At 42.8% G+C, this 26,500-nt stretch overlaps 1 protein-coding gene across 1 annotated transcript in view; it reads right to left on the bottom strand.

Annotated features, from left to right (window-relative positions):
- G3BP1 (G3BP stress granule assembly factor 1) overlaps nt 1-26,500 on the bottom strand; it is a 258,228-nt gene that overhangs the window by 164,749 nt on the left and 66,979 nt on the right. The window lies entirely within an intron of this gene.

Here is a 26,500-nt window from a genome sequence, read left to right as displayed (position 1 = left end):
CATTAGCTTGTGGATGCGCCTGATGACGAATACGCGGGCTCCGAACCAGTTTTTTCAGGGGGGAGCCGGTGGACCATCTGCCCTGGGACACTCGGCTGGAAATAAAAAGGGGGTGTGTTGGCAATACAATTCCGGAGCCTGTAAATTTGGTGCGACATGTAAGTATAAGCACGAGTGCTCAGGCTGCGGGGGAACGCATCCAGCATCTAGATGCTTTAAGCAAGGAAAAGGCAGATTTGGGGACGTTGGGAACAAAAGGGAGGACTCCGGTGATAGTGGAAAGGATGCGCCCGTTTCTCGGTAAGTATCCGGATAGGCAAGCTGCGAGGTTGTTGGACGAGGTTTTCACGGGGGGGTTTAGGATACCGTGCAGGTTACTTATAGTGCCCAAAGTGCCAAATAATTTACGGTCCGCATTGCAACATCCGGAGGTGGTTTCTGAAAAGCTGGCAAAGGAGGTTGCAATGGGGAGAATGGGAGGTCCTTTTCGTTGTGCACCAATAGCTGACTTAGTGCTGTCACCGCTTGGTGTGGTGCCCAAGAAAGAAAACAATAAGTTCCGGCTCATTCACCACCTGTCTTTCCCAAAGGGTGGATCGGTGAATGATGCCATTGATCCGGAAGCATGCTCGGTGACTTATACGTCATTTGATGCCGCTGTGGGTTGGGTGAGGCGTTATGGCAAAGGAGCGTTGATGGCAAAAGCCGACGTCGAATCGGCTTTTCGATTATTGCCGGTACACCCGGACAGCTTCAGATTGCTGGGGTGTCATTGGAAAGGGGAATTTTATGTGGACAAATGCTTGCCAATGGGTTGTTCAATATCATGTGCGATATTTGAACAATTCAGCTCTTTTTTGGAATGGGTGGTGCGGGACATATCGGGTGTGAATTCAATCATTCACTACCTTGACGATTTTTTATGCATAGGGCCGGCATCATCTAGAATCTGTTCGGTGTTATTGGCGACACTGCAACATATCGCTGACAGATTCGGCATTCCATTGGCAAACGAAAAGACGGAGGGACCTTGCAAGGTCATCACGTTCCTAGGCATTGTCATTGATTCTGAGGCCATGGAATGTAGGTTGCCGGAAGACAAATTGGAAGACTTAAAAAAAGAGATTGCGGGGTTACTTGGCTTAAAGAAAGTGCAGCTGAGGGCACTGCAATCGGTCCTAGGTAAGCTAAATTTTGCCTGCCGCATACTACCTATGGGGAGAGTGTTCAGCCGCCGGCTGGCGGCTAGCACAGGTGGGGTGAAATCACCGAGACACTTTGTGCGATTGGTAAAGTCGCACAGAGATGATCTAAGGGTATGGCATACGTTTCTGGAATCTTTCAACGGAAGGGCGATGTGGATGGCGGGCCCGGTAAGTAATTTTGATATTGAATTATTCACCGATGCGGCAGGGTCCACGGGTTTTGGGGCATTTTTTCGAGGGCGGTGGAGTGCAGGTCCTTGGCCTCAATCATGGATAGAGGAGGGTTTTACCAAAAATTTGGTACTATTGGAACTGTTTCCAGTAGTAGTGGCGGTAGAGCTATGGGGCACTTCCTTCAGGGATCTGAAGGTGCGCTTTCACGGGGATAATTTGGGGGTGGTACAGGTTATCAATAGGGTGACGGCTTCGTCTCCGCCAGTAATCAAATTGTTGCAACATTTAGTGTTAAGATGTTTGCAATTGAATGTGTACATTCATGCCGTACATTTGCCAGGGGTTGAGAATGTGGTCGCTGATGCGTTATCTCGCTTCCAGTGGGACAGGTTCCGAGAGTTGGCGCCGGAAGCGGAGCAACAAGGGGTACCTTGTCCCGATTGGCTGTGGGAGATTCCGTTGGTGTCATCGCAGGATGGATCAAACAGTCGGTAAGTGGGTCCACTTGGGCGGCGTACTCAAAAGTGTGGAAAGAGTGGACGGGATTTCTTCAGGTCTTAGGGGAAGAGCCGTCTGAAAACAATTTGCGTTTGTTGCTACTATATTACGTGGCAAGAAAAATGGAGGAAGGGGCGTCAGTGGCGGTGATAAACATGCAGTTAGCAGGGTTAGCGTTCTTGTTTAAGTTGCAGGGTCAGCGGGAGGTCACGAAAGATTTTTGGGTGCGTCAAGCGCTTAAAGGGTATAGAAAAAATAGAATCGTAAAGGATGCGAGAAGACCTGTGACGTTTTCTATTCTGGGGAGAATTGTGAAGAAGTTGAGGGAGGTATGCTCTTCAGAGTATGAGGTAGAGTTGTTTAAGGCGGCTTTTGTAATGGTTTTTTTTGGGGCATTCAGGATTGGCGAGCTGGTCAGTCCGGCTAAAAAAGTTCAGGGTGGTTTGGGTTGGCAAGAGGTTCAGGTTGAGAGGGGAGGTTTGACGGTGGTGGTCAAACGATCAAAAACTGATCAAGTAGGAAAAGGCAGGGTAGTGAGGGTTTACCCGATTCAGGGATCTTTCCTGTGCCCGGTGAGCACGGTTGGGCAGTACTTACAAGTACGGCCAGGGGTACAGGGTCCTTTATTGATTCACCAGGACGGTAGTTTTTTATCTAAGTTCCAGTTCATCACAATTTTTAGAAGGTGCCTAGAAGGGGTGGGATTACAAGGAAAAGAATTTTCATCACACTCTTTTAGGATTGGGGCGGCTACTGAAGCAGCTAGATTGGGTTTGGACGTGGAGGCGGTAAAAACGCATTGGAAGGTGGGAATCTCACAGGTTTCGGTCTTACATTAGGCCTCATTTGGTGGTATAAGGGAAAGGAAGCTATGGTTAAAGGAGGATAATTAAGTAATAGTAATGGAAGTTGTTATTGCGGGATAGTGTTTTAGTATAGTCTTCTTGTCTTTTTCTAATTACAGGTGCGGCGCCAGGAATGGTCTGGATTATGGGCCATTCTTATGTATGTTGGGGGGCAAGAAGAGGGGATGCTCGTAGGGATGGTAGGCAGTTAGGTTTTGACAAACGGGAGGTTTATATTAAGTGGTTGGGAGTACCTGGAATGCTGTGGAGTAGATTACTTCCTGAAGTTAAAAAGCATGCCCTGCGGGAGGGACCACCGGATGTGTTAATTTTGCATTTAGGTGGTAATGATTTAAGTATCAGATCCATGGTGGACATTTCGCGCGATATAAAAGGAGATGTGTGGCGTTTAATGGAATTATTCCCAAAAACTATAGTTCTATGGTCGGATATGGTGGCTAGGACATCATGGAGAATGGCCAGGTCAGTGGAAGGTGTGAATCGGGCCAGAAAAAAGATAAATAGGGACATAAGCAAATTTATGGTACGCAATGGGTGTTTAGCAATCAGACATCCAGAACTAGAATTTGAAACGTGGAGATATCTGAGAGTTGATGGGGTTCATCTTAATGATGTGGGGTTAGATTTGTGGATGTTAGGTTTGCAGGATGGAATACAACGAGCCATAAGGGTGTGGAGGGGCATCCAAGAGTAAGGTATTACTCGTGGGATGCAGTGGCGGGCGTTGGTCTGTAAAAAAGAAGGAAGATGGAAAAAGTAAGTGGGTGGATCTAACGGTGTTATAGATCCGGAGGTCTTTTGGTTCCCGGTTAACGGAGGTTAACCGGGAAGTGATAATGGGGCACTGCGGGAATTGTTAGTCTCTGAGCCAGCTTGTCGGCTTGAGGCATAGTTTGAGATAGTTTTGATAAGTACCGCAGTGCTGAGTGGGTGATGAACAGCAGAAGGATTTCAAGTGATAGCGCAGACCAACGCTCTTTAGTTTAAAAATGTTCTCAGGGAAGAAAAGATGTTTTTATTGTTAGATTGTTTTGATAAAAGAGTTTTATAAGAAAGTTAAAATATATATTATTTTAATAAAGTAGGCTGCTACGGCCTTTTTTACTCCAAGTTGGTGTGTTTGATTTATTGGGAGTAGAACGGTAAGAAGGGATTAATATAACTGTACAACATATGTTATCCATCAGTCAAGAAAGGCCCAAAATGCAGCATGTAATGCTTAAAATGGAGGGCATACATGACAGTGGGAACAGTGGGGGGAAGGTAGAGTTAAAATGGAGCCGAGGGGGAGGGACAGGATAGGGTGGGGTACTATTTAAGAGGGTTGACCTGGGAGGGGTTAACAGAAGGTTGGAGGAAAGTTCCCGCCCACCCGCCCCTTTTTTAGTGGTATTAGAATCATGGTTGATATAAAGGAAGTTGATGTTATTTCTCAACAGGTGGTGAGGATTAAATAGTCGTGGCAGTGGCGGGCGTTGGTCTGTAAAAAAGAAGGAAGATGGAAAAAGTAAGTGGGTGGATCTAACGGTGTTATAGATCCGGAGGTCTTTTGGTTCCCGGTTAACGGAGGTTAACCGGGAAGTGATAATGGGGCACTGCGGGAATTGTTAGTCTCTGAGCCAGCTTGTCGGCTTGAGGCATAGTTTGAGATAGTTTTGATAAGTACCGCAGTGCTGAGTGGGTGATGAACAGCAGAAGGATTTCAAGTGATAGCGCAGACCAACGCTCTTTAGTTTAAAAATGTTCTCAGGGAAGAAAAGATGTTTTTATTGTTAGATTGTTTTGATAAAAGAGTTTTATAAGAAAGTTAAAATATATATTATTTTAATAAAGTAGGCTGCTACGGCCTTTTTTACTCCAAGTTGGTGTGTTTGATTTATTGGGAGTAGAACGGTAAGAAGGGATTAATATAACTGTACAACATATGTTATCCATCAGTCATGCATATTGTCACATTTCGATTTATGTTACAATGCATTTATTTTGTTTAATTTCAGGAAAAACTAAACAAAAAATTGCAAAGACACCAAATCAGAAGTCCAAAAAGGATATTGCAAGCACCTTAAGAAAAAAGAGCAATCACTGCAGTGTTCCAGAGGTATGTGCAAATAACCACATGGTGTTTAAAGTGACAGTTAAAATATTTTATCAAAAATAACAGACATGCTCCACCGTGAAGCTTCTTTTGCACAGAGTGCCCCCGATCCTCATCTTTAGGGGTTCCTCTGCGGCTCACTCTGCTCCTTCCCGCATCAGATCTCCCCCTGGGAGAAGCACTCTCTCCGGGGGATTACCTTTCAGGGTAGCCCCCAAGTTCAGCATTCATTAACCAATATGAACCGAATTCAGGACTTTGCCTGGCAACCCTGTCATTGAATTTGATTGACAACAGTTGGAGCCAGCGGCTGCGCTGCTATCAATCTATTCTTTGAACACCTTTTGTAAACATTGCATTATTCCACAGATAATCTGGTGGCTGTAGAGAAATGTTAAAACAGGCAGACTCCAGCTTGCTCATACGGATCCCCAGTACTGCCACAACCTGTTATGCGATGTTAATTTTAAATGTTGGGGTGTTTGTATTAGTTGGGTGGTGGGGTATGTTGAAATTTTAGTGAATAAATTCTAAAAAATTTTCATTTATATTATTGTGTTGCACACATATAATTGAAGACAGTGTAGATTTGACTATGTTTAAAATACATTTTCGTTGATGGTGAGAGGCATGTTTGCTTTTCCATAGGTTCATCATCCAAACTATCTATGGAAACAGTGCAAGCAGAGGAAATAATTGAATTATCACCTCCACAATATTTAAACAGCAAAGGATGGCAAACCAAACAAATAAGTTAATGATGTGCATATATATTTTTGAAAACATAGATTGTAGGTTAAACTACAATGATGTTCTTTACATGTCTCCAATTTACAGAAAATCAATCCTTCTAACAACTTGAAGGACAAGAGATGCAGTCTCACAATCAAGATTCAGGAATGGAGGTATGGGATCATTCCCCCAGTGAAAGCAAAATTAATCTTGAATTGATCGACATCACCGCATTAGAAGGTGATGAAAATAATCAAGGAATCCCTCAAGAGGAAAATATTAATCTTGTGTCCAGCACACGTAAGTGTCAATATGTATTTAAGTAATTGATTGTATATCTGTCATAAATTTTTCCTTAGTGATTATTATACCTTCCAGGTCATGTGCTGGACAGTACCACAATTTCGGATTCCAAAATGGATATATTGAAATGCTGTGCTGAACTTGAGAAAATTAAACAAACTGCTGCTGCACTCCAGCTTTAATTGAAAGAGTTCATAGATCTGCTGAACAAATTCTAGCTGTTCTAGGTCTTAACCTGTTCTTGCACTTTGTAGTTTTTGTTTTTTTTATAATGTTAACAATGTCTGTTAAAATTTATTCTGCATTTTAACGTAAAAATGTTTTTCACAGACCCCTTTCACACTGAGGGTGTATTGCAGGCGCTATAACGTTAAACATAGCGCCTATAATCCGCCCTCAAACAGCTGATCCATTGTCTCCAGTGTGAAAGCCCAAGAGCATTCACACTGGAGCATTGCGCTAGCAGGACGTCAAATAAAATCCTGCTAGCCATACAGCAGCGGTGAAGAAGCGGTTTGTTTACCTCTACTTCTCCGCTCCTGCCCATTAAAATCAATGGTACAGTGCGGCTATACACCCCACAATGTACTGCTTCAGCAGCGCATTTCGGGCGGTTTTAACCCCTTTCCATATGCTAGCGGTGTTTAAAAATAGCGGCGCTATACCGTCAGCGCAATTAACGCACCAGTGTTAAAGGGGAGTAAAAGGAAAGCCTTGCTAAAAATAGTGGTATTTCACCATAAACGCTCGGGGCAGCTTGGTGTGAAAGGGCTCTTATAATAATTGTTAATTTGCATATGTTTGTGTCAATCTGCACTGATTAATGCACCAAAGGTTCCACAAAACCTACACCAGTGATAGCGAGCCTTGGCACATTTTATTGTTCCTGAACTGCATTTCTCATGATGCTCATATACTCTTGACTATACATGAGTATCATAGGAATTATAGTTCTTGAGCGTGTGTGGTGCCAAAGTAGACAATCACTGCCCTACACCAAACAAGTAGGCTAGTTTGTAAGGTGTATAATTGTTATGCTAGTTTTCAAGAAATCTATACTATACTATGGTGTGCCTTTCACTGTATTTCCATAATACATTCACTACCTCTACAAATCTACAATATTATGGATAAAAAATCTTTTATATCTAGTCATTACCCAAAAATGTCATTCATCACGCTCCTCTAATCAAAACACCTCTCTTTCCCTACTCCCTATTTGATTTTATGCATATTTTTGTCTTCTGATTTTCAAAAACAATATCATGTAAGGTCCTGCCTGATTACATACAATTTTAAACTAGTAACGGTTTTCACACTGAGGCTTTGTTTGACCTCATATTATATTTCTTTTGTAAATCTCAAGACAATAATCAGCATAAAATCTAATATTGTGCATGGGGTCAAATAGTTATTAAAGTAGTTCGCTTATGGTACATTTCAGTGGGTATGTTGTTACTCTACCTCAAATTGTTTATTATGTTTGCTATGTAAAATTGCACAAAGTTTGTGTATAGTTCTCACATGCATATTTTATTTTTTATACAATGCAAAAAAGATCTTTATATTGGCCTTTTCCTTGACTTGACATATGCCAATAAAAAAATTTGGATTTAATCCCATAACAATTGTCCTTTAAGTTTTTGGGGAGAAGGAGAGAGGGGGGAGATAGAGACGAACAAAGATTACACTATAGTTTTTATTATAAAAAAAAAAAAAAGTTATGTGTTGCAATCACTTTTTAAATGTTTTAAGGAATCATAATGTTTAATAAATCATCATACCGTACACATACAAAAGGCATAAGATGTATATATTTACTCAATCTACTCAATTTACTCAAGTAACAATTTAATATAAAACTAAAAAAAATATAAAATAAATGGGCATATAACTCAATCACTGAGCAAAAAAAATTAAAGGTTTGTATAATCATGGGACCAATGAGAACTGTTGCCTTGAACAGGTGAATATTGCCACTGTGCTGCCTGGTGGTTTGATGGCTGCGATTGGGAATAATGCATGGGTTGGTAAGGTATTGCTTGTTGTTCCTCTGTCAAACTTGTCTTCGTGGTAAGTTCTCCTCTGAGCCCCTTCGAAAGCACTTGCAACACAAGTATCTCTGCCAACTCCTTCTGTTGATCTGTCATTCTCCTGTGCTTGCTGGCAGTCAGGACTCCAAAACCATCTGATTCATCAGCCTTGCTCTGCAGTGCAGATGCAGCCTTGTTCAGGAATGAAGACGTAGCAGTCTCAATATTCCTTTTTTTGCTCCTACTGAGGGTTGTACTAACAGGCCTGGATATTATAATCTCCTCATTGGTTTCTTGATCCTGAATTTGAAAAAATAAATAAATGGTAAATCAATACTATTGACATTATAAGTTTTATTCAGATTGCTCTATTATGGTGCAGTTGTGTCTGCGCCAACTAAACAAAGATTCCGAAGCTACATATACTGCAGTTGCTGACTTTTATTATAGGGATACTTACCTTTAAAAGTAGCACGCATGTGATGAGCCTTTTTAGTTCACTGCTAGTTCCCTACTGTGTATGTACTCAGCTTTCAGATGTCCATATATGAACCAGTGATGATTTCTCAATGCAAATACAAATAATGGGAAAGTCTTATATCTTTATCCTTCCCTGTGAATTCTCTCTTCCATCCTAAATTCACCAACGCTGAGATGGTGAATCATGCAGTGTCAAATCAGATAAAGATCACCAGTGAGATTCTCTGTATGTAGAGATAATCAATGGATGAAATGTTCTGCCTTGATCATCACTGCTATTCAGTTTAATAAATGGACAAATCATATAAGACTGACAAGGTATGAAGGAGGGGTGTGGAAAAGAAAACAAGGGATGTTACTTCAGCTCCATCTCCCAGAAGTGGGTGCATGAATGCGGCCTACAGTGGGGCCAGCTTGTGCTTTGTTTGCAGGTAAGTGGCACATAATGTGCTAGTATGTTGTCCATACTAGCATATTATGTTTACTTTCATTTAATCAAGTCAAACATTATTTACATATGTAAAATTGAACATTATACACTAACCTGTGATCTGGAGCTATCCTCAATATTGTCCTGATCCTCATCTAGTGACTGTGGCTCTGGTGATGCAGTGGATGTTCCTGGAAGGCTGCATAATGATGCTCTGGCATCCACCTGGTCTGTGAGAAAGCGCAGACTTTCGTAATACCAGAGACGTGGAACATAGATGTCATCTGTTCCTGCACCAGACTTCTGGGATTCACGAACCTTGTTAAGTTCTCTTTTAAAGACAGTTCATATATTTGATATTTTATTTCTAACATAATCTATGCTTGGATTCGGGCACACAGCTTTACAAAGTTCAAGTAGTTTGGTAAGGGCCTCATGCTTCTTTTCTCTGTTAGAATATTCCTTTGATGTAACTTTCCATAAACATGGCAGTTGTCTGTACATATCAATGAACTGGGGTAGAAAATCTGGTGATGTAAATCTGTCTGGCATGATTCCCTGATAATAACATGAATGAGCTCAGATTAATATCTTCCTTATCTAACAATAAAATTTTTGCAAAAAATATTTGACATTAAATTTTTCCTCAGTTCGGTGTAGCCTATCTTTCGTAACGGCGCTCCTTCCACGGCCGGTCTTTCGTGCATTGCGCATGCGTCAATCGGCCTGGCCGTCACTTATGACATCACTACAGTGCGCACGTACTATGTAGGCGACGTCTCCTCGTAGGCCATGTGCACGAGATGTGGGTTGGAACAACCATAATAGTGTGATAGTAATAAAATATGTTTTTACTAGGTTTTTTTTTTGTTTAATGCATCTTGGTATATGTGTTATTCCTTATTAATTAATTCACCACTTGCTTAGTGGGTACCTATACCACATTCCTGTCCAGAACGTGGTCATACAACACTGTACCTGAATTATATTTTTCACATTATTTACCAGACATTAGAGCTTTCTTTTGGTGGTATTTGATCCTCTCTGATTTCTTTAATTTTTTTAAAGGTTAAAATACCACTTTTTTGGAATTAAACATAGAAAACAGTTTTAATTTTTTGGAAGAAATGTTTCATAACAATCATTTTCCATCATCATTGCTGTACCTTGATGATGCTGAACTGATGTGCACCATTTATGGGCTCTGATAAGGCAGCACTAATGGGCACTAATAAGTGGCACTGCTGGGCACTGAAGGGCATTGATAGGCAGCACTGCTAGGTGGCACTGGTGGGCATTCATAGGTGTCACTGGTGGGCATTCATAGGTGTCACTGGTGGGCATTCATAGGTGTCACTTGTGGTGATTGATAGGTGGCACTGATTGCTGGCACTTTCGTGGCACTGTGTGGGCACTGACAGCTGGCACTATAAGGCAGTATTAATGGGCACATATGTGACAACTTTGCTGACAGCTTCATACAATATTACCTAAAAAATATACTGAAGAAGTCAAATTTTTGATTAACGTATTAACACCTTGTACTATAAAAACTAAATAGCCAAGCATAAACATGACAAAGATTATTATTCGAGATATACTGTCAACATCACACAGGTTTTGGGTTTAAGAAGATCTTACATGTCATTCTGCTATGATACTTCCCCCCGACCAACAAAATAATTGAGATAGTCCAGTCGGCATTGACGGGCAGTTTGACTTGGCAGCCTTGAATGTGGAAGAGCCAGTGGTGTCAATTGATTCAATGTGGCATTGCTGTTATCTCGCACTGGTTGGGCTGATGTTGATGCTCCTCTGTCATCAGGATTTTCCGTCGACATAGCTGTAATATAGCCCTGTGCATGTCTCCGCAAGTAATTGTGTAAAGCACAGCAACAAAGCACTAGATTGGCCATTATACCAAATGCATTTTCCACCACTCTCCGTGCCCTTGATAAGCGATAATTGTAGATCCTATGGTCAGGGGTCATGTTCCTCATTGGGAAGGGCTTGAGGAGGTGGTCTCCCAATGCAAACGCATCATCTGCAACGAACACGAAGTTCAGACCTTCCACAGTTTCACTGGGGGTTGGAAGATTCAGGGATCCACTCTGAAGCAGTTGGTAGAACTTAGTGTGTTCTATCACACTACCATCTGAATTCCAGCCGTTTTTGCCAATGTCCACATATAAAAATTCATAGTTGGCATTTACAATGGCTAGAAGGATAATGCTAAAAAACCTTTATAATTATTAAAAAAAAGAGCCAGAATTGGGGGGTGGTGCTATCCTGATGTCTTTACCATCTATTGTGCCACCACAATTAGGGAAATTCCATTGTTCATGAAATTTTTGGCCCACCTCCAGCCATTCAGCTGTATTGGCTGGAAACTATGAGGAAAAGGAGAGATAAAGATTCAATAATTATGATTCTGTATGCTAACAATATATATATTATTTATAAGTATTTATAAGTAATGGTTTACATATGCTGCAGGATTGTTAGTTGAGCTGAACTTGTACATTCCACTCTGACTTCAGGGGTAATTTGAGCGACATCTGTTTGGGTTCCTGACCAGATAGCTATTTTAATTGCACCCAAACATGACCGTATATGTGGAACAGAGAGTTATTAATGTTCCTCACACCCAAAGATGTCACAACCAGTAAAGTTTTAACTTTTTGGAAATTGGTGTAACACTACATTGTGGTTATTGCAACAATTAGGATTGTGGCCGTGCTTGCAATTGTCGCCAATTTGGTATGTTATTTGACATTTGATATATACATTTGATATTCTGAACATACATATATATTACAAGCCACAGTACCTTAATATATTGATCCTTGAGTGTCAGGATGAGAGCTTGACAGGTTTCCGGAATAATCTTGTCAAGTGCCTGTGGAGATATTCCTGTGGTGAATTTCAGGTCCTGCAGACTGCGTCCAGGTGCCAAAAAACGTAAGGTGGCTATGAGCCTTTGTTCGGCACTTATAGCCTCTCGCATGACAGTGTCCTGCTTCTGTATATGCGGTGTTACTGACATTAACAATTCTTGGAAGCACTCATCATCCATTCTTAAGTAGTTTCTATAGTCTTCTGGGTTATTTTCCTGGAGATCCTTGAGCAAAGACATGTGTGAGTACTTTTCTCGGTTGAGCAGCCACTCTTTTGTCCATGTCCTTCTACATGCTTTTTTATTCTGTTTAAGGACATTTTGTATGGCCATTATTCCAATCATTGAAACAGCTAGATTTTTTTTTTGCATGCAATGATCCATCGTGGACAAACGACCGTGCCAGTCCGAAAGAACTACCGTACTAGAAGAAGCGTGCTAGTCAGAATGAACTTTGAGTCAGAACGGCCATTCGTGTGCAATGACGGAACTCTCGGTCGTCTATGCTGCAGGTGTGACTAGAGGGGTCACACGTACATTACATCACTACGCTACACCGTACTACGCAAGCGGGGCGGTCAATTGTCGTCGTACAAGCTTTTTCGGGAGTATTTTTTACTATTCTGGTCCCGATGCGACAAGCAAGCGGGGAAAGTCGTACGATCCGTCGTACGATAATCGGATCGTGTGTAGGGGCCATAAGAAAGGAATGTGCAGAGTTCTGCTGTGAGACGGCAAGCTGTCTTCTAATCTATTTATAGCAACCTCTCACGACACAAATTTCAGGCTGCTTTTATCTCCTGTGTCTGAGAACTTGTCAGAAGGTAAAAGGCTGATAACAGAGCTACAGAGCAGGAGAAACCCACTGGAATGTGCCCAGATCAAATTTCATGATGATATTTAATGTATCTAAAGGTTTTAATCATGTCTCCCCATTCCTTTCTTTCCTCAAGACTATACATGTTAAGTTCCTGTATTCCGTCAGATTAGGCGACCCGTCAAATCTTGTAACGGAAGTGAAGTTCCGTTACGGCCATCTTGGTACACACTGCACTTTGTTGTTGAAGTCTAAAAGCAGTGGTCTTTTGTCAAATTAGCAAACGTGTGAGATCAGCAGGCTTGCAGCTGCTTTTAAAATTCAACATCAAAACAGTGTCACAGAGTTCTAAATACTGTATTTCACTATATAAACTCAGTTTACTGGTAAAAATAAGTGTGAAATGCAAGACTTCGGTGGGTGTAAAAAGATGTCCGCTTGGCGACTTCAGACTGTAGGCTTAGTGTGGCCGAGTGCAGAGTGTACCAAGATGGCCGTAACGGAACTTCACTTCCTGAGGGGGGGGGTTGGGTGGGATGAGATATGGCCCTATCCAAACAGGATATTGTGTTAACATGTACAGTATCTCACAAAGGTGAATACACCCCTCACATTTTTGTAGATATTTTATTATAATACCTGTTTGCACATTGGATGTATGTACTAATATATACTGTATATACTTATGGTTAATACTATATGCTGGCTACAGTGGTTAATCTGCACCCAATTACTATGCATTATTGGGTAATTTCCTAGGAAGGGATCATTCCCTCTGTTCAAAGAGGCCCTTTTCTGGGTGGATACACTGTCAATTTAATCAATAAACCCACTCTTCCACTTAGCAAAGGTCCTGGTTCTCTTATTTATCTACAGTATCTCACAAAAGTGAGTATACCCCTCACATTTTTGTACATATTTTATTCTATCTTTTCATGTGACAACACTGAAGAAATGACTCTTTGCTACAATGTAAAGTAGTGAGTGTACAGCTTGTATAACAGTGTAAATTTGCTGTTCCCTCAAAATAACTCAACACACAGCCATAAACCGCTGGCAACAGAAGTGAGTACACCCCTAAGTGAAAATGTCCAAATTGGACCCAATTAGCCATTTTCCCTCCCCGGTGTCATGTGACTCATTAGAGTTACAAGGTCTCATGTGTGAATGGGGAGCAGGTGTGTTAAATTTGGTCATATCGCTCTCACTCTCTCACATCTTTTTGAGATACTGTAGGTAAATAAGAGAACTAGAACCTTTGCTAAGTGGAAGAGTGGGTTTATTGATAAAATTGGTAGTGCATCCACCCAGAAAAGGGCCTCTATGAGCAGAGGGAGTGTTCCCTTCCTAGGAAATTACCCAATAATCCAAAGTTATTGGGAGCAGATTAACTACTGTAGACAGCATATAGCATTAACCATAAGTATATAAAGTATATATTAGTACATACATCCAATGTGCAAACAGGTATTATCATCAAAAGGCCCAACAAGAGTCCTGGTAGAATTGTGCACATATATCCGGGTATATATAGCTATTGATAAAGATACCTCCAGATTAATGCTGCAGCAAATTTGATTTGCAGGGGGCCCTGAGGAGAATCGCCATGTGCAGCCTGAAACACAGCTTATTCACAGCAGAAACTATGGCGTGGCACTGGAACTCAGAGTCATCCTATCTACTCTGCATCTAAGTCCCTAGTACTGTAGTTTCTAATCTTTCATGCACCCAGACCTCTAACTACCAGAAATGGCCATCAACTTCCTAACCTGGCTCTAGCTTATGTTGGTTATTGAGCCCTAAGCAAAAACTAGCTATAGAACCTGAGACCAGAATTGACAGTTAACTAAAATAACAGGAGTTGAATATAAACTCTATTGCAACAAACAGGTTCACCTACTAATATACTGGAAGGTGACTACTACAAACATGCAGCAGCACAGATTATAAACAAAAATACAGGGAAGGGAGGAGAGCAGGAAAGAAGCCCAAAGGGCTGGAAAAGGATTCTTCAGAGAGGAACACCCATATAATATTATAAACAGAATTCTTTATTTAGAAAAAACAAAAAATTACACCCACAATAAATATAATAGAATATCTCAATACCTCCACCACAAATTTAAAATTTGAATAGGAAAAAAAAAGAATAGGAACACAGCACAACTACTTACTTTTTTTCAGCACTCTCTGGATCTTTCTGTACTGCTCATGTTCTCGTAAATTGAGGTCCGACCACCGCTTCCTGAGCTGATCTTTCGATCGTCGTACCCCGAAATTCCGGTGCAGACTTTTGACCACTTTCGCCATGATCTTGGCCTTTCTGACATTGGGGTTGGGGTAAGGTCCATACTTCCCGTCATAGTCGGCCTTCTTCAGGATGTCGACCATCTCCAACATCTCCTCAAAGGACATATTTGATGCCTTAAATCTTCTCCTTCTGGATCGGGACGTCTCCGGATCCGGGCTTTCCTCCTCCTCGTTGCTGTAATTAGCACACACCTGCTGTGTCTCCGCCATGTACTCTTCCCCCACTGCGCAGAACGAAAAGGGGCGGGGAATAGACTAGAAAGAATGTCAGGGGTGGGCGGAGTTACACGCATGCGCAGTGTGTATAAAGCGTAACACGCGTGCGTATTACGTACGATCTGTGAGCGGAGGAAGGAGCATCGGAGGCACCGATCGTGATAACGAAGGTAAGATCTAAACTTGAGCCTATACTGCTTCGAAATTGAAGCCTATATTGTAACAAGATTAGGAGAGTTTGGCCTGACTTCAGGGTTTGTCTTGTGTTGTGTCTTGCAGAGAAAATGGATGGCTTCAACGACCACAATTTCCTCCCCCTGTTCATAGACAAGTACAGGGAGCTGCCCTGTCTGTGGCAGGTGAGACACCCCCATTACAACAATAAACAAAAGAGGCAGGCAGCGCTGGAGAAACTGCTGGAGTTGGTGAAGCCGGTGGTTCCCACAGCAACCATCCCTTATTTAAAAACCAAAATTGGTGGCCTGAGGAGCACTTATCTTAGGGAGCGCAAGAAGGTCACAGGTTCCCAGAGATCCGGAGCTGCAGCAGATGACGTTTATGTCCCCAGACTGTGGTACTATGAGAGACTGCGATTTCTGTCAGACCACACTGAAGTCAGGGAATCCCTCTCCACTCTTCCTTTCACTCTTCCTTCCACCCTATCTTCCACCCCAGCTGAGGCTTCCAATGTCCAACCTGGGACTTCCAGCCAGGAAGAAGTGGAGGAGCCCAGCTGGAGTCAGGTATAGCATTGTTCTACAGATTTCTGGTCAATAAATAAATGATGTTTACTAGATGTCATTATTGATCACTAGTTGCTGATTGCAAAAAGTGTTTTACATATCAATAGACAGTAGTGGGCACCCAAAATTGGGACAAGAATGAAAAATGTTGGGCTCAGAATGATAGTCTGTTATATTTGTTAACATTCAATTTGCAACAGTCAGGAGGTGAAAATTGTGTGTGATTGATGAATAAAAAACTAAAACGATGTCCCTTTTTCATACACAGGAAGACCTCAGCCGGGAGGAGGCTGTGGAATGTGGCAGCCAGGAGGAGGCAGGGCTAAGTTGCAGCCAGGAGGAGGCGGGGCTAAGTGTCAGCCAGGAGAAGCCTGGGACGAGTGGAAGCCTGACCGAATCGCAGGTTCCTCCCCTCCGCCTTCCATACAAAAAAGCGAGGAAGGCGACTCACATGCAGGATTCTGCGCTCAGGCTCATTCAGGAGGCTTCTGCGTCCCTCAGAGCCTTACCCACTCCTGAAGAGGCCTTTGCCTGCATGGCTTCCACAAAACTGCAGGGCATGCAGGAGGGTCAACGCAAGCTATGTGAGGACCTTCTGTATAAAGTCCTAAGTAAGGGGGTGAGTGGGGAACTAACACCCAATACCCACCTGAGTGAGTTGGCCCCTCCTCCTCCTCCTGCTGCCACAACTCCACCACCAGAGCCACAGCGTGGAAGGAAGCGTGGAAGGAAGACAAGAGAGTGATGGCCCTGGGTTCAGTCTGGTCTGGCAAAAGATGCAGTCTCTTGTATGACCACAGCCTGGGGACACAGATGTCATTTGCTGCTTTCCGGATCTCTGGGACTTCTGGACCAGACTGCACTCCCATAGATAAGGACTCCTCAGGCCACCAATTTTACTTGAAAATAGTTGATGTGTGCCCTGGGGTTCCAAGGCTTCACCCATTTCTGCTGTTTCTCCAGCGTTGCCTCCCTCTTTGTTTAGTTGTGAGCCCTTATTAAATGAAATTTTTTTTTCAATTATACTCTCCTATGTGTGTTTTCATTCAAATAGGACAGTTTGTTGGTGACGATTCAGGTACATTTCTAAAGTACAATGTGAAATTAACAAGAGACAACAACACCAAACAATCTCCTACAGATTAAATATAACAACATATCAATGGTGTTGTGGTAACTTGACACACAAAACACACACAAAAATATTCTGGAGTAAAACTAAAAATACAATAAAACAAAGATTAGCCTTGAAAAAAATACAAACCAAAAAAAATAATCTGCCTTAAAACAAAACAAAAAAAAAATACAACACAAAAATAATGTTGTCAGATTTGACAAATCAAAATATATTGAGGGAATCCCGATAGATAGTAAAGAAAGAAGTTTGTGAGAAGTCTGTGTGAATATGAGCAGCAAAACTACTTCATTCTTCTCACATTATAAAGAAGAAGAGAGTGCGCTGTATTAAACCATTTTTAACATTGCAGCGTGACGAAAGTGCTGTATCCATTGCGAACGCTAAGTTTACCAGACCGAGCTGTTCCGTCTTGGAATTTCTTCTGAGCATGCGTGCCACTTTGTGCGTCGGAACAGGCCACACACGGTCGGAATTGACGCGATCGGATTTTGTTGTCGGTAAATTTTATAGCCTGCTCTCAAACTTTGTGTGTCGGAAAATCCGATGGGAAATGTCCGATGGAGCCCACACACGGTCGGAATTTCCGACAACACGCTCCGATCGGACATTTTCCATCGGAAAATCCGACCGTGTGTACGGGGCATTAGAGAAAAAAATCTTCAGATCATAGAGAGCAATTTTGGTTTGTACACCAAATAGTGCAGGACCTGCCCTAATACAGTTCCTCAAGGGAAGCAGATGAAAATATGAGCAGGGGGCTATGGACGCGATCCAAGATGATAAGGATAGCGGTCCCCTAATGTACAAACAGTTATAAAGGGTGAAAAAACATAGCGTTGCAGCACTATTGAATGAATGAGTTTAACTGATGAGGAGAGCAGGTGAATAGGGGGGTGAAATTCCTTCCCTTGCAACAGTCTATGTGAGGCGGCTTGAATAGGAGCTTATTTCATATCATGGCTGAAGCACATACTCGCCGGTGAAATAGGGGGGGTAAAACTCCTTCCCTTGCAACAGTCTATGTGAGGCGGCTTGAGGAGGCTTGAATAGGAGCTTATTTCATATCATGAAGCACATACTCACAGATACAAGGGTGAAGGATATGTTGCACACCCGCAGTTGGATATCCCTTATGGAGGTTCCAGTTAAGTGTATCTAGACAATGTCAAGTGTTTAAAAACTTACTGGTCCATGCAGGGTTAGTTAGCGGTATCCACGAGACCGGACCGTGTAGCTCACAGGCAGATGCACTTACTGGACTTACTGTATTGCCGGTGAAGCCCATATGATAGAGGTCTCATCACAAGCTTATCAGTCCTTATGGGAATAGTCAGAAATTTCAGGACCAGACCGCTCAGCTGACAGACAGAACGACACACTGGCCGTGCAGCATCAGATGAGCAACCCACGTGATAGAATTCCAGGTGGAAGTTAAATTTACATCCACAGTACGCTGATGTTCAGGTGTATAGAGATTAGATTAGATTAGTCCCAGTTAAATTTTAGATCTCCTTCAGGATCAGTGGACCCAAAGTTAATTCATTCAAACGTGGTAATATCAACTCATCCATAGATGATGCTGGCTGTGTAGGCTGCAGTCTCCAATAAAATTAAATACGGCCACCCATGTTCATATAGAGACAGCTGCTCCCAGGGCAGGAATCGTGGGAGATGAAGGGGTGAGAAGTCCGTGGTAGACCCTGTAAAAAAAGGGGCGTATGACTGACCGGTTTCTTTCGACAAGCGAAATTCATCAAAGCTAGTACTAGAGCTACTAGTGCGTGAATGATTGTATGATTGAGGGGTGTTTGTCAGTGGTGATCACCTGGTTTTGATAACGTTATCATTCATTTTAAATTTGTGGTGGAGGTATTGAGATATTCTATTACATTTATTGTGGGTGTAATTTTTTGTTTTTTCTAAATAAAGAATTATGTTTATAATATTATATGGGTGTTCCTCTCTGAAGAATCCTTTTCCAGCCCTCTGGGCTTTTTTCCTGGTCTCTTCCCTTTCCCGGATTTTTGTTTATATTGTTGGTTTGATTCAGAGGAACTTGTTTTAATAGCCTTATTGTTATATAATTACCCGGGGCTATAAACAATAGACCCCTTGCACCTGGATGGGTAGAGTGTCTATACTATTATTATTTCTGTTTAGATATTGGTACACTCCCCTCCCATTGGATTATCGTTATAGACAGTTTCTCCTTGACTATCCAATCTGTTTTTTTCTGTAGCACAGACTTAGTTAACTGGCACTATGTATGTGAGATAATAACAATAGGACAGAGATATGTCTGTCAAAAGAATTTATATACACACTCAAGAAGCAATAAGCTATGGGCAGCTGCAGTTAAACTATTAGTACATAGGAATACTTGCCTAATAGCCTCTGCTTTTGGCCTGGGTCAAACACAGCACCTCCTGTGTGTTTAAGGTCATGTGGCCTCAGACTTTCTTTCCCTCTTTCCACTTGCTCCTTTTGGGGCTTTCAACCCAACAACCCAGAGGCAGGAACTGCATACACAATATACCCATATTTTCCCCTTCCCCCTGCTGAAGGAGCCTTTGACATGTTTATTTACTGGCTATTTCCAGTTTGTGCACCCTAACCATGAATGCATATCTCTTTGGAGTGACATGACCAGCTTAGCCAGCATTATGCATGCTAGTTCCACAAATTTTAGTTCACAACTAGAGAATACTTCCTTGGGCGACAACGCTGCTCCTGCATAGGCAGACACTCAAAGAAAGTTGTCACTCTAGGACAGGAAGCTGCTGAGGAGTCTCTTACGTTACTTGTGCTAGGTGATCCTGCCAGTAAGAGCAAGCCTGCATTGAAAAACAATACACTGAACACAGATTATGTAAGGTATGCTAACATATGGGGATTCAAATTTTTGGGCTTTGGTACACTTTAACTATAGTCAACACATGAGTGATAATTTCTGCTTTCCAGCACTGTGCTGGTTGTCACTACTTTTTGCACGACCTTCATGAATAAGCCCAGTGTGGTGGTATTTACAGTGGCGGCATGTGTGGTAAAATGTATGGCAATATTGGATCATCACTGTCTAACAGCTCCACCCAACACTTTAAGTAGAGCTAACTAAAGTGTACAGAGAACATCTGAGTATGTAATTGACTCTAGGCTATGAGCTGACTGCCAGCTGTACAGCATCATCATTTTTACAGCATGGCTTCTGGGCGTTCCTCCACAGTGATGTGACACGTTGCTGAACAGACATCGTTTACTCAGCCACTAACTCCAATCATACCCCCTGCAGCCAAAGAAACCAGTCAATGCAGACATTTCCCAGCAACATCAGTTCAGCAGAGGGTGTCAGAGAACAGATTACACTCTGTACAAAGTTCATGTTGTTCTGGAATAATCTGGCACACCATTATTTGAGTGTTGCATGTAGTCCATTTACCATAAGACCATCATAAGGAATCATTTTTCTTACTTTCCTTTTGCCTTGTCACCTTGGGATATTTTATGTAAGTATATCCAGCAAAAGAACCTAAAGTTAACCTTTGATATGCTTAAGGGCAAAGCTATAGGTTCATTTTAATGCTCCCCCCCGCTTCCCTAGCAGCATATCGTCACCTTTTCTTAAATTCACCACAGCTGGAAGCAAAGATGATGCCCAAACATCTGGGTATGAAGGAGCACAAGACTCACTACCTTTCCATTGATATAACAACGTTGGTTCTTGGTGTTTGGTGCACTGTTGTCACATGGGGGACAGTCTTCAGCCCTGTGCAAGCTCCCAATGGAGCGATTCAGAGCTTACACTACACCAGCAGTGGTCACTTTTGGAATATATGTAAAGTATTTGTAAAAGACTTGTTTTTTGTGTTTAAAAATAACAAACATGTTATACATACCTGCTCTGTGTAATGGTTTTGCACAGAGCAGCCCAGATCCTCCTCTTTTCGGGTCAATCTTTGGCGCTTCTGGCCCCTTCCTCCTGCTGAGTGCCCCAACAGCAAGCAGCTTGGTAATAGCCTGTATTGGGTGGTCCATCTGGGTCCCTACCACAGCTCTGCTTTTTGTAAAGGCTATCTGCAGCACAGTGATGATGATGTCACCACTACTTTTACAAAGTAACAACTGGGTTTGCAAAGGCATTTGGGGCACACAAAACGGCGTTATGTCCATTATGGCTATTGAGGACTGCAGCGTTAAAGTGAACCTGTGCTTTGCTCATGAAAGGAAAGCAACAGATACACTTTAGAGACCTACTCCCCACCAGTGGCATATAGTCACCTTCCCTCCTCTCCTCTGCTCAGCTGCAGAGAAGAGAAACATAGCCCTGTGTAAGCTCCAAATTGTTCAGCACAATCCCCAAACACTGGAGTTGTAAGGTGGGTGAAAGTGACACAAGCTCCTCCATACACAGATGTACTGGGCATTTTTTTATGCTCCAGGTGGCTAAACAGAGCTGCAGGGGATCAAAGGAAATGTAAATATGTGCTGCTAGGGAGATGGCTCTTAAGCTTCGTACACACGATTGGATTGTTGGCCGACAAAACCGTGGACTTTTGTCTGAAGGGCGTTGGCCCAAACTTGTCTTGCATACACACGGCACACAATTGTTGGCCAACAATCACGAACGTAGTGACGTACTACATGGTTTCTCAGCTCTTTAGCGCCACCCTTTGGGCTCCTTCTGCTAATTTCATGTTAGTAGAAGTTTGGTGAGTGTTGATTCGCGCTTTTCTTTCGCGCTTTTATTTAGAGCTTTTCAGTTTGCGCTTTTCATTTCGCGCTTTTCAGTTCATTTCTGAACGGCCGTTCGTCAACCAGACATGTTGTGGAATCAGAGGAGATAACGTGTTATTTATTATTGGCCATGGAGTTATTGCTCTAACATTATTTTTTTGGTTGAATAGTAATGATTTGATTTGTTATATTTTCTATATTTTTGGATGCATAGAATGCACTTTTTGGTTAAGTTCTATTGGCAGATAGCATGTCTAATTTTTTAATTTTCTTTTTTAATGCACAAAAAAAAATTGTGGAGAATAATACTTGGCTATGTGTTTTACTTCAAATGACAGTTTGGGAGTAGGCAGTTACATTTTAAAAAATACAATGTAAAATTAACAAGGGACACCAACATAGTTGTATCTTTGATCTTAAAAACTATGGGATAATGGCAACTTCATTATTATCCCATTAAAGAAGAAGAGAATTGTGCGCTGCATTTGGAGATTTCCTCATTTGACACGGCATGAATGTTAATTCTCCATTACGAACGCTAGTTTACAAGACCGTCCGCTTCCGGCTCATCCTTGCTTCCGAGCATGCGTGTTTGTACTTTGGACTTTTGTCCAACGGACTTGTGTACACACGCTCAGAAAGTCCGACAACACATATTTGTCTGCGGAAAATTTTAAATCCTGCTATCCAACATTTGTCCGTGGAAAATCCGACAACAATTGTCCGATCGAGCGTACACACGGTCAGATTTTCCGGCAGCAGCCTGTCATCACACATTTCCCGTCGGAAAATCTGATCGTGTGTACGAGGCTTTAAAGAGTATGTCAACCCAACATTCCATATTCCTAATATGTGCCTGCTGCACCATATACGTGTATGAGAAAGTATTCTATCCTCTTAGTATTCTCTTTGTATTGCTTCCTTTGTGTGAAATCACTGGTGTCCCTGCCAGTCCCTCTGCCCTCTGCTTTCCTATTAAAAACTGACACACTAGGCAGAACACACCATGCTCAGTTCTCTAGCTGTGCTGAGAACTCAGCCTGCTCTCCTCCAATGATCAGTCTTGTCCTGACACCCCCCCTCCCCACACAGCCATTCACTGGGAAGATCAGTGTGCTGTTGCTTCTCCAGCTCTTATGCAGTTGAGAACAGAGGGAATGTGATGACTTATTAAAAAAAAGGGGAAAAAGGTATTTATAATGTTTTTATATGTCTACACAAATGTTTTGTCTTTCAAACTCAATGGGTTGATCTACAATCACTTTAAGCAAATCTGTTGTTTTGCCCTACATGTGCATTCTCCTCTTTCTCTTGATTACCGATCCTTACAGTGGAATGGTTTCTCTGCAAACAAAGCTGATGGTGTGTGTAAGCACAACCTTTTTCTTTTTTTTGCAAAAAAACTGCGCTCCTGGCAGTTATTACTGCCTAACAGAAAGCTCCTGATCACAAGGATCGCAAGTTTTTAGACCACCTCACCGCTGTGACAGTCAATTACGACGGTCACGTGATCTTTAGCCACACCCCACCTCTTAAAGGGCTGGGAGGCGCCAACGCCAAGAGGTTAAAGTGGTTGTAAACCCTGACATAGTGAAGTGACTGACCTCAGGTGATACACAGAGATGAAACAAATCCTCCTACATAAGTTGTACCTGTTTATCTGCGGTCTTCTCTACATCCATTCAAAGTCTAGAATTTATAAAGTTCGTCTGAGCTGTCAGAAAAAAGGGGGCGGAGAGCTGAAGTTACGCTCTGCAGAGCTCAGTGAGGAGAGGTCTAAGAGCTAATTGGAGGGAAGGGACCCCCCCCCCCCTTTGCACAGCACACAGGAACAGAGCTGTCACAAGCAGGGCTCTCTGAACTCCCCTGTATTTAATTGCATTGTAACTGCACTGTCTCCCTTTATTTAGCAAAGCTTAGTCTGCACAAACTGTTGAGCACTATATGAATCCTGCACAGATGTACACTTAAGGATGCGCTTAGAGATCAATGCAGATGTACCACATGCACTAATACAAAGTGAATTCTGGGCTTTAGTACAACCCCACTTAAAAGAAAATTTGAATTTGGATCAGTGATTGAAAAAGATACTTCTGTAATAGGAGAGTACCATGGATTGAATTAATTATCAGCTAGTAGTTTGTGTCTTTGCTCCCAGCCACAACATCAATTGACTCAAAGTGATGGGAAATCCAAATATCTTAAGTTGCCACCAGTACAGGAATTGAGGGGAAATCAACCAATGGAGACAATTATTTAGGTGACAACTGTTGTAAGATGGTATTTACCTTACTTTGGGGGATTTCCTCCTACTTCCTGTTGTGTCTACAGGACAAGAAGTGAAGGCAAATCTTGTGAATGGGACGAAGATGGCAAAAAAACTGAGAGGGCTCTATTTAAAAAAAAAAAGTTTGCGCTTTAGCTCTACTCAGTACAAAAAAAAAGTCAATAGTATACAGCAGTAATCTCCAAACTGCAGCCCGGGGGGTGGGGGGTGGGGGCAGATGTGGCCCTCTTTTGCTTTTATCCGGCCCTTGGGGCATTATGCCATCTACTGACACCAACAATGGGGCATAATTCCTCCCACTGACACCAATGATAAGTCATTGTTTTCTTCCACTGGCTTAGAGACATGTCCTACTCACTGGTCACAGTCCAGCCCCCCTAAACTCTGAAGGACAGTATACTGACCCTTTGTTTAGAAAGTTTGGAGACCCCTGGTATACAGTGAGCATTTACCTACCTAAACGCACAAATTAAGTAAACCATGACCAAAGCCTGTTCTGAGTGCCACACAGGCATGAGGCTACCTCAAACCCTCTTGAGGGCATGAACATAAACAGTCATACACTGGAAATTAACATCTGACAATAAAGCTGTGATGACCAAGTAACCACAGGCATGCCAGGCAGAGAACTTATCTGTTGATTCAGGACTTCAAGATCGAGGTGGGTACCCCCCAACACTACATAAAATAGAGATCTAGGCCCAACCATTTCCACCATAGCCTAATCAGTCTATAACTATCTATAGACATTCTTAAAGCGGTTGTAAATTTCAGGCATGAAATATAAACAAAGCATATCCCTCTATAGCAGGGGTCTCAAACTCAAATTACCTGAGGGCCACAGGACAAATTTTCACATCCAATGGGGGCCGTATGCAAACTGTCCTTTCCCCCAGCATTGGTGTCAGCGGACACAACATTAAACCCCAGCATTACCCCCTACACTCAACTTCACAAATATCACCCCTTACACTCCATAAATACCACCCCCCCCACACACACTCCACAAATACCACCTCTTCACAAATTTCAACCCCAGTCACGCAACTAAGGACTTTGCTCAGCCTCTGTATGATGGCTCACTTACCTCTCCTCCTGGCAGTCAGCTGGTGGCCTGATCTTCTGCCTCCTGAGTCCTCTCCTCCTGTCAGGTCCTGGCTTCATCATAGGCCTAGTGGCAGGGCACCCTGAGAACGCCACAATCTTCCGCCCTGAGGTGGCAGCAGGACCCTGGATCCGGGGCCAGTGTTCTGTCGAGAAGTGCCCGCTATCAAATAGTGCCCAGGACGAACTGCGCATGCGCTTTACGTAATAACACAACAGCTGATTTTACGATCAGTCGTTGTGTTGGCGAGACGACTGAAGACATTTTTCAGTCAGATTGTGCCTCGCGCTGCTCAGGAGTGTTCATGTAGGTGAGGGGCGGAATTTAACATGAAGGGTGCTGATGTTTTCAATGATGGCCAGTGCTGCAAAGATGGGGGCAGAATTTTTAACGATGCAAATCTGCTAAACAAATCTTTATCTGCTATTCTTCCTGGAGGGCCTATTAGCTAGCTAAACGTTTAAAATTCTGCCCCCATCTTTGCAGCAGTGGCCATCAATGAAAACATCTGCCCCCTTCATGTTAGGTCAGCACTGGCCTTCAATGAAAACATCCTCCCCCTACATGTTAAATTCTGCCCCTCACCTACATTAACGTGCCCCGGCACAATCTGACTGAAAAATGTCTTCAGTCGGCTATTGTGCGCAGGCACCGTCTCGCCGTCACAACAGCTGATGGTAAAATCAGCTGTTGTGCTATTACATACGCAGTTCGTCCAGATGTTCTGTCGAGAAATGCCCCCATCGAATAGTGCCTGGTCTGTAGGGCGCATGCGCAATGCATGCGCTGTACGTAACATCACAACAGCTGATTTTACCATCAGCTTTTGTGTCAGCGAGACGGCGCAGGTGCACAATAGCTGACAGAATTTTTTTTTTAGTCAGATTGTGGCCCGCGCTCCTGTGGCGAGTTCATGTCCATGATGGGCGGATTTCTACATGTTGTGGGTGGATTTATGGGCATTTGGGGGCAGAATTACATGGCCAGTGCTGGGAGGAATATCACAAAGTTTTTTTTTTTGCAGCACTGGCCATCTAATTCTGCCCCAAAGTGCCCATAAATCCGCCCACAACTTCTAGAAATCCACCCATCATGGACATGAACTCGCCACGGGAGCACGGGTGAGCACAATCTGACAGAAGAAAAAATTTTGTCGCCTATTGTGCGCCTGCGCCGCCTCGCCGTTACAACAGCTGATGGTAAAATCAGCTGTTGTGATGTTACGTAGGGCGCATGCACCTTCAGCCCGGTCACTATTCGATGGGGGCATTTCTCGACAGAACAGGTGGGCAGGGCAATGGGCGGATCCTTCCTTGCTCTGCTCTCCTGTGTTGTGCGTGCTGGGCTGCAGCAGCAGAGGGAGGATCAGAGAGAGAAATCTCCCAGCCGCTGCCACCCGCCCAGGATCGGCCCTGCCTGTGGGCCATTTGTAACCGGTCTG

This window comes from Aquarana catesbeiana, linkage group LG03, assembly GCF_042186555.1.
Source record: "Aquarana catesbeiana isolate 2022-GZ linkage group LG03, ASM4218655v1, whole genome shotgun sequence".
Taxonomy (NCBI): domain Eukaryota; kingdom Metazoa; phylum Chordata; class Amphibia; order Anura; family Ranidae; genus Aquarana; species Aquarana catesbeiana.
This window is presented reverse-complemented; position numbering and strand designations above follow the sequence as displayed.